Genomic DNA, 7,378 nt, shown 5'->3' with positions numbered 1-7,378 from the left:
TATAAATTATATATTTATAATGTTTATAATACATAAAATATTTATAATAATCCTGGTGAAAAAATTTCGCTGAAATTATTCTGCATGAAACATTTCAGCGAAATTGCTAAAAATTTGCTGAAATTTTACTGAAAGTGAATTTATCAACTGACATACTGGAAAATCGTTGAATTTGAATAGAAATTTCTCTGAAATTTTGTTGTAATTTTTTTGAAATATTTATTGAAATTTCTCTAAAATGTTGCTGAAATTAAAGTGAATTTTTTTTAAATGCTAAAAATTTACTGAAAAGTGTTCCAAAATGTGAAATAATTCGACTAATACAAAAGTTGTCCAATTTTTTAACATATATAGTATGACCGCCGCTTGCTGACTCTGAAAATAACCGCTCTGATCAGCTTAATAAAGATGTCTTAATAATGGTCTAAATTAAGCTAGAAATTTTTGACAAAGAGAATTATAACTGAATAGCTTATTTGTTCCTCTAAAATACCTTCCCTGGTGGAAAATTTTCACTGTGAAACTATTATATTTCACATTTTGGAACACTTTTTAGCAAATTTTCAGCATTTAAAAAAATTTTTAGTTTAATTTCAATAATTTTTAGCTGAAAAATTAATTTTCAGCAAAATTTCAGAGAAATTTCAATAAATATTTCAAAGAAATTCCAACAAAATTTCAGAGAAATTTCCGTTCAAATTCAATGATTTTTCAATATGTTAGCTGATAAATTCACTTTCAGCAATTTCGTTAAAAATGTTCCAAAACATAAAACAATTTCAGTAAAATTTTTTCACTGAAAGTATAAATATTTTATATATTATAAATATTACAATATAAATATTTATATATTTATATATTTATATAAATATATTTATAATATATTTATAATATATAATATTTTTTCTTTATCTAATACTTTCTTTAAAAAATGGATTTTCGGTACATTTTGTAATCTCACTGCTCACGTTTTATTTTAGGATTTCTAAGTATAAGAATCGTAACACTTACTTAGACTGAAATTATAGATATAAGTAACTCACAAGCTTTTATGTATGACGTATGATTTATTGCCGTGTCTCTAAGAGATGGCAATAAATCGTACGTCATATGCCAAAACTGTGTTATTTACGTCTACAACTTAAGTCTCTAAGTAAGAGTTAACGACAATTCTTGTGCTCAAACTTAATTCGGACAAGTTTTAAGCTTTAATCGTAAGAAATTGACCACTTACAGTCGAATGCGAGGAGAATAATTGATTATGATTCGTCCATTCCTTATGGCTTAAGGCTTAAAAATCTATTGTAGATCCGAGCTTATTTTCACATTTCTCGTTCAGTCACGAAAAATTGAATTTGATGATTAACCACTACCACTGAAATTTTGATTTGGAGATTCGAAATTGAAATCCGAATTCTGATATTGAAGATCTGACCAAACTTAAGATCTGAAAAACGACTGTACCATAAATTGGAGCTTTAGGTTCGGTCTCTTTTTATGTACTACTTAGTACTACTTAGTACTACTAACGTTTATATATATATATATATATATATGAATTCTGAAATGTACGTAAAATTCGTATAAAAAAATTTGAGATATTTTCTGGACAGTTATAAAATGATACAGAAATTCTAAAAATTCAGAATTATTTTACTATATGTAAACTATAAAATATTATAAGATTTGTATAATTTTCTATAATTGTATACATACAGGGTATAGAGTTAGCGCAGGGGCCGGCACATACTTATTCCTCATTAAAAAGTAAATCGAAAATATTAATAGCAAAATCTTAAGGCAATAATTTTCAAACGGTAAACATCTGAAAATAATCAACCACAGGGCATGAAATTCACGGCGCAATTAAGCGGTCTTTATACAAAACGACATTTTTGTGCGAAACGTCGAAATCAACGATCGTTCCTCAATTAGACTGACGCACTTTAGCCTTTTCACGAAAAAATTAATTCATTAGCCTTAGTGGTTAATGATAAAAAAGTTCTGCAAAAAAGGCTAAACGTCTAGCGTAAGTTTTTGTACTACTACATTCTAGATTTTATGCAAAAGAGTAAAGATATAGAATACCCATTCTCACATCAAATTTTGATAAAAATACACTCATTCGATGCGTTTTTGCACGAAATGATCGAATCTGGCAGAAAAAAGTACCGCTCTGACCTGAGATATGAAGCGTTAAAATTGACGACTAGACTTGAGGTTAGAAATTCTGTAAGCCACATTGCGAAATTATAATTCAGTCAGAAAAGATTTCTCGAAAAGACGTCGTTTCGATGTCGAAAATAAAAGTCGAAAGTTTTCGAAATTTCTACTGATTTCGATAGATTTTTGGTTTCAATTTCGATTAATTTTCGAGTTGGAAATAAAATCTTGAATTGATTTAGTCAGCATAAAAATATACTATTAGTGTTACTGTAATATGTAAATTTGATAAATAGTGTCACTAATAGCGTAATAGTGGTGAAAAAAACTTCATTAAAATTTCATTGAAATTTTATTGTGAAAATAAGTATTATTGATTAGCATCATATTTCAGAGGATACACTACAAAATTATAATAAAAAAAAAACTTATTTTATGAATGCGAGAACCAATTATATGATGCATCCATGAGCGGTCACCTATCCGAATCCGACCTTCATTTACCATGCTTCATTTCTGTGATCGTACGACGAAACTGCTCTTTTGAAAAACTATAAATACCTATAATGCTAATGGATGTATAATTATAACATATCTGTTCAAAGATGTGGTGAAAGAGAACACATAAAAAAAATATAATTACTGTTAAATATAGTAGTAGTGTACAAATGATGACATCTATGATAATAACTTGTTTTTAAGATTGTAAAATATTATTTTTATTAGCTGAAATAATACTAATTGCTCTAATGATATTATATGTATATGTGTATATATATATATATATATATATGTGTATGTGTGTGTATGTTTTACTCTAATAAATTTTTTAATATATATATATATGTATATATATATGTATGTGTGTGTATGTTTTACTCTAATAAATTTTTTATACCAAATATTACAATTACTGGAAAGTTCTATGTTACGTCATATGTCGTCATATATGCATGTAGACAGTGGGGTGTGTAGACTAATGCTCTTGAATTCGGGGCGGCTACGCAGTAGAAGAGAACAGTCTTTAGAGACAGTAAAAACCCATTTGGAATTCGGGGTGTGAGGATAGTATTTCTAAAATCTATTTTTAAAGACTGTTCTCACACTTCATGTCTACATGGATTGATATTATTGTTGGTAATAATCTCGCAGCATAAGTTGTTGACAGCCATCTTGTCAGACTAGTATAGCAGCGCCTTTACCAATAGAAATAAAACAACTTTTCGCCAAACTGATGATTTTAGGCTTTACGTAAAAAGGTTAGATATTTGGTTAGGCTTTTCGCAGAATGTGTATCATTAATCAATAAGGCTGATGAGTTAGTCTTTTCGCGACAAGACTGAAGTGAATCAATGATCTGAAAAACGATCATTGATTTCATAAAAAGGTGCCGTTTTGTATAAAGGCTAGCCATTTCGTGAAAAGGCTAATTTCTCAAAAAAGCTGCATATATATTGGATAACATATGGGACAACATAGGGAAAAAGTTCATGGCGTTTTTCCCGCTAGATGGCATTAAATGCAGCAGTCGGCAATTACTATTAGGTGTACAACTTTGCTTCCGCCGTTTTTTTTCCGAAATTCGAGGCTTTATTGTAAAAAACTGGTTATACATTTATGATTCAAAATATTGTCTATCGCTGGCCATTACTTTCTCCCATCTTTCGGATAGCGTCGAATTCCGCGTCGAAAAAACTGGTCATCTTTTAAGGCTATCCACGAATCGATCCAATTTTTTACTTCTTCATAAGACCGGAAGTGCTGGTCAGCCAGGCTGTGTGCCATTGATCGAAACAAGTGATAGTCAGAGGGAGCAACGTCTGGAGAATACGACGGGTGGGATAGGACTTCCCCTTTCAACATTTCCAAATATATCTTGACCACTTTCGCAACATGGGGTCGAGCATTGTCATGCTGCAAAATCACTTTATCGTGTCTCTCGTTGTATTGCGACCGTTTGTCTTTCAATGCTCGGCTCAAACGCATCAATTGCGTTCGATATCGATGGCCTGTGTGTTGTTTCAGTCGGTTTTAACAGTTCATAATACACTATGCCGAGCTAGTCCCACCAAATACAGAGCATGACCTTGGACATCAAAATCACCGTTCTTGAAGCATTGAAACCATTCACGACACATTCTTTCACTAATAGCAGCCTCACCATAAGTATTTAAGAGCATTCGATGAGCCTTAGCCGCAGATTTCTTCATATTGAAGCAAAAAATTAAAACCTCCCGCAAATGACGAGAATTTGGCTCGTAAACTGACATTTTCAATCGAGAATAACTTTATGATGCAGACACAAATCAATTAATGCTTCTATGGGGTTATGTTGACAGATGCCCAAGTTTATTGTATGTCGTCTACGATCTATTTATTTCAACCACTTACCGCTAAAGCCATCTATAGGAAAACGGCGGAAACAAAGTTGTACACCTAATAATATAATATAACTTTTAAAAAAGTAGTAAATGCATCGTAAATGCAATGCAATAAATTAAAATGTTTAGGTAAGGCTTTTTAAAAAAACAAGCAAATGTAACTATTAACTAATAAAATTCTTTTATTATATTCGTATAACGCTATAAATTTCAAACGTTTGGACACTTACATAAGGAACATAAATAATAACTAAATAAAATTAGAGCAATAATTTTTATTATTTATTATATATTAGTTTGTTGACATTGGATGAGATTACATAAATACGTTTTCTTTATTATCATTGATGAAGACTTTGTAAATCGAAACGTTTAAAATTTATAGCGTTATACGAAGATGAATTTTATTAACATTTGCTCGTTTTTTAAAAAAGCCTTGACATATTAATTTATAACTTTTATATTTATTAAAAACGTATTTATTTTGTATAAAAACGCTTTTCAAATAATCAAGATAATACAAAATACTCGAAACGAAACGAGGCACATATCCCGTTCGAGTGGTCTCACGGATTAGGTTAGATGACATGCTCACTTATTCTAAATCCGTTCGTGTCACCGAACATTGGAGCACATGAATGCAACTGCTCCAACTGCCATCTTATCTGTGATCCAAATGCTCTCTGGATTAATATGGAGCATGCGACGCGAACAAACCTTTAATGTTTGTGACGATTTTCGCGATGTCCGATTTATGGAAGCAACGATACAACGTAAAATTCTTTTATTTCAATGGAGTTGTGCATTTTGAATTTTTGCTTCAAAGTCAAACAATCAACCGTCAGTACGAAGGTTTTTTTAAAGAGGTTGCGCAAAAAAATTCGCAAAGAGATCACAGTTATGGCGAGACAACTCAAGAAATCTATTTTTTATTGTTGCACTCTGAACCGGTGCAATAAAGTGAAGTAAAACAAATGTATATTTGTTTCACTTCAACTTATTGCTCTGTGTACCAGTTCAAAAAGTGCAGGAATAAAAAACAAATCTACCTCCATGACAATGCGTTTGTCCACTCAATCTTGTCAATTTGCAAGTTTTGTGCCAAAAATGAAATGACTGTCTTTCCTGAGCCTCCCTAGACCTTGCTTCCGACTTTTTCTTGTTCTCAAAATTAAAATTGGTGCTAAAAGGAGCTGTTTCGACCATCACTGATGAAATTAAGAAAAATTCGTCTCTAGCATTGAAGGATATTCCAAAAAAATCTTTTCAGGACTGCATAATAAAATGGAAACACTGCTGAATATAGAATAGAGGAAGGGAGTACTTTGAAAGAAACAAAGCTCAATAAGCTGTATATTTAATAATAAAAATTAAAAAAAAATTCGATTATTTTTTTAACAGGCCTCGTACATGAAATATTTTTTTCTGGATAAATGAACAAATCAATATATAAATATAAATATATAAATGAGTACTATTTGTACCAACAATATTCATACTTATAGCTCGGCGAAATCTTCAGGGTATTTACGGAATTATTCCGTTTTTTCTAGAAAACACAATAGAAATCTAAGGAATAATTGAATAATTCCAATAGGAATCCATTTCGAATAATGTAATTCGTAATAAATTCTTAATTCTAATAAATTCTTAAAATCATTTTAACACTTGCTTGATAGTTGATGTTGCTCCACGCTTCGAAACAAAGAGAGAAAAGGACACATAGCGGGATTTGATGAAGTCAAGATGTATAAATCAGTTGTAACAATATTAACATTTATTTCTGCCGCTTGGCAGACCTGGATCTACAAACGATACTTCGACTTATAAAAGGGGCGTGGTTTGCTCAAACTGAACACATCATATGTCAATCCTTTCCATCATGGAATAACCTTATGTCCTTACACAGCTGATCGCAATCAGTTTATCTTTTGTAAGTGGCCTATAAATACTATAACTTTATCTTTCAATGATTTAAAAAGTAAGGATAAATTGTTGGATAAATTTTTTGTAAAGGAAAAATCATCTCAGAATTCAGTTAGAAACACGTCTTTGCAAGAACATCGGGTTATTCTGAATCATCCTGTATAATAACTTCGAGCACGAATATACTCACCACGGATGCTTCGAATTACGCCATTGTTGATGTGTCAAAAAATTATAGGCCAAGATCTTCCAACTGGATACGCTTCCAGAATATTAAACTACATTGAAAAAAATTAGCTTCTGGCAATCGACTATTGTATAAATCATTTTCGGCTGTATGCATCTTCATTCTCGATACTGATCATCAACATGATTGTATAGGATGGAAGATCTGATATCATGACTTATGAGATGAAATCTGAAACTTGAAGAATTATAAGATATATAAGATTATAAGATATATAAAAATATAATTATAAGATCATATAATTACGATAAGGTATATAAATCACAAATTTGCATAATAACGCAGATGCTCTCTCTTGAAATCCAATTCCTGCTTCAAATTCCACTTTCTGTATTGGTTATTCGAAAGAAATCCATTCCGACTCATCTTTCATTCATAGAAGACATCTGCGCTTCTGATGAACTGCCTCAGAAACAAGCTGCCTGCCAGCCTAATATTAGAACGAAACGTCCGCATTCTCTAAGGACATTGACGACCTCAAAAAAAATAAGATTTGAGGGATCTTCCTTTTCCTCTTTCCTTTCCTCTACATCTTTTCGAGTATTACCTGTCCCTCTGCCAGAACTTCTAGCATAACCAGAACTCTTTACTCATCACCGAGACTATCTGAAACAGCAAATATGGAAAATAATATTCTCGAATTAGATTCAATAAGAGATTT

At 31.2% G+C, this 7,378-nt stretch overlaps 1 protein-coding gene across 1 annotated transcript in view; it reads right to left on the bottom strand.

The window, feature by feature from the left end:
* Positions 1 to 6,777, bottom strand: part of LOC108686921 (Krueppel homolog 1-like) — a 53,788-nt gene extending 47,011 nt beyond the window's left edge. The window contains exon 1 of the mRNA XM_018192455.1: positions 6,661 to 6,777. The gene's annotated coding sequence lies outside the window, so the exon portion shown is untranslated. The remainder of the gene's footprint in view (positions 1 to 6,660) is intronic.
* Between the last annotated feature and the right edge of the window lie 601 nt (positions 6,778 to 7,378).

This window comes from Atta colombica, unplaced genomic scaffold, assembly GCF_001594045.1.
Source record: "Atta colombica isolate Treedump-2 unplaced genomic scaffold, Acol1.0 scaffold101, whole genome shotgun sequence".
Classification (NCBI taxonomy): Eukaryota; Metazoa; Arthropoda; class Insecta; order Hymenoptera; family Formicidae; genus Atta; species Atta colombica.
This window is presented reverse-complemented; position numbering and strand designations above follow the sequence as displayed.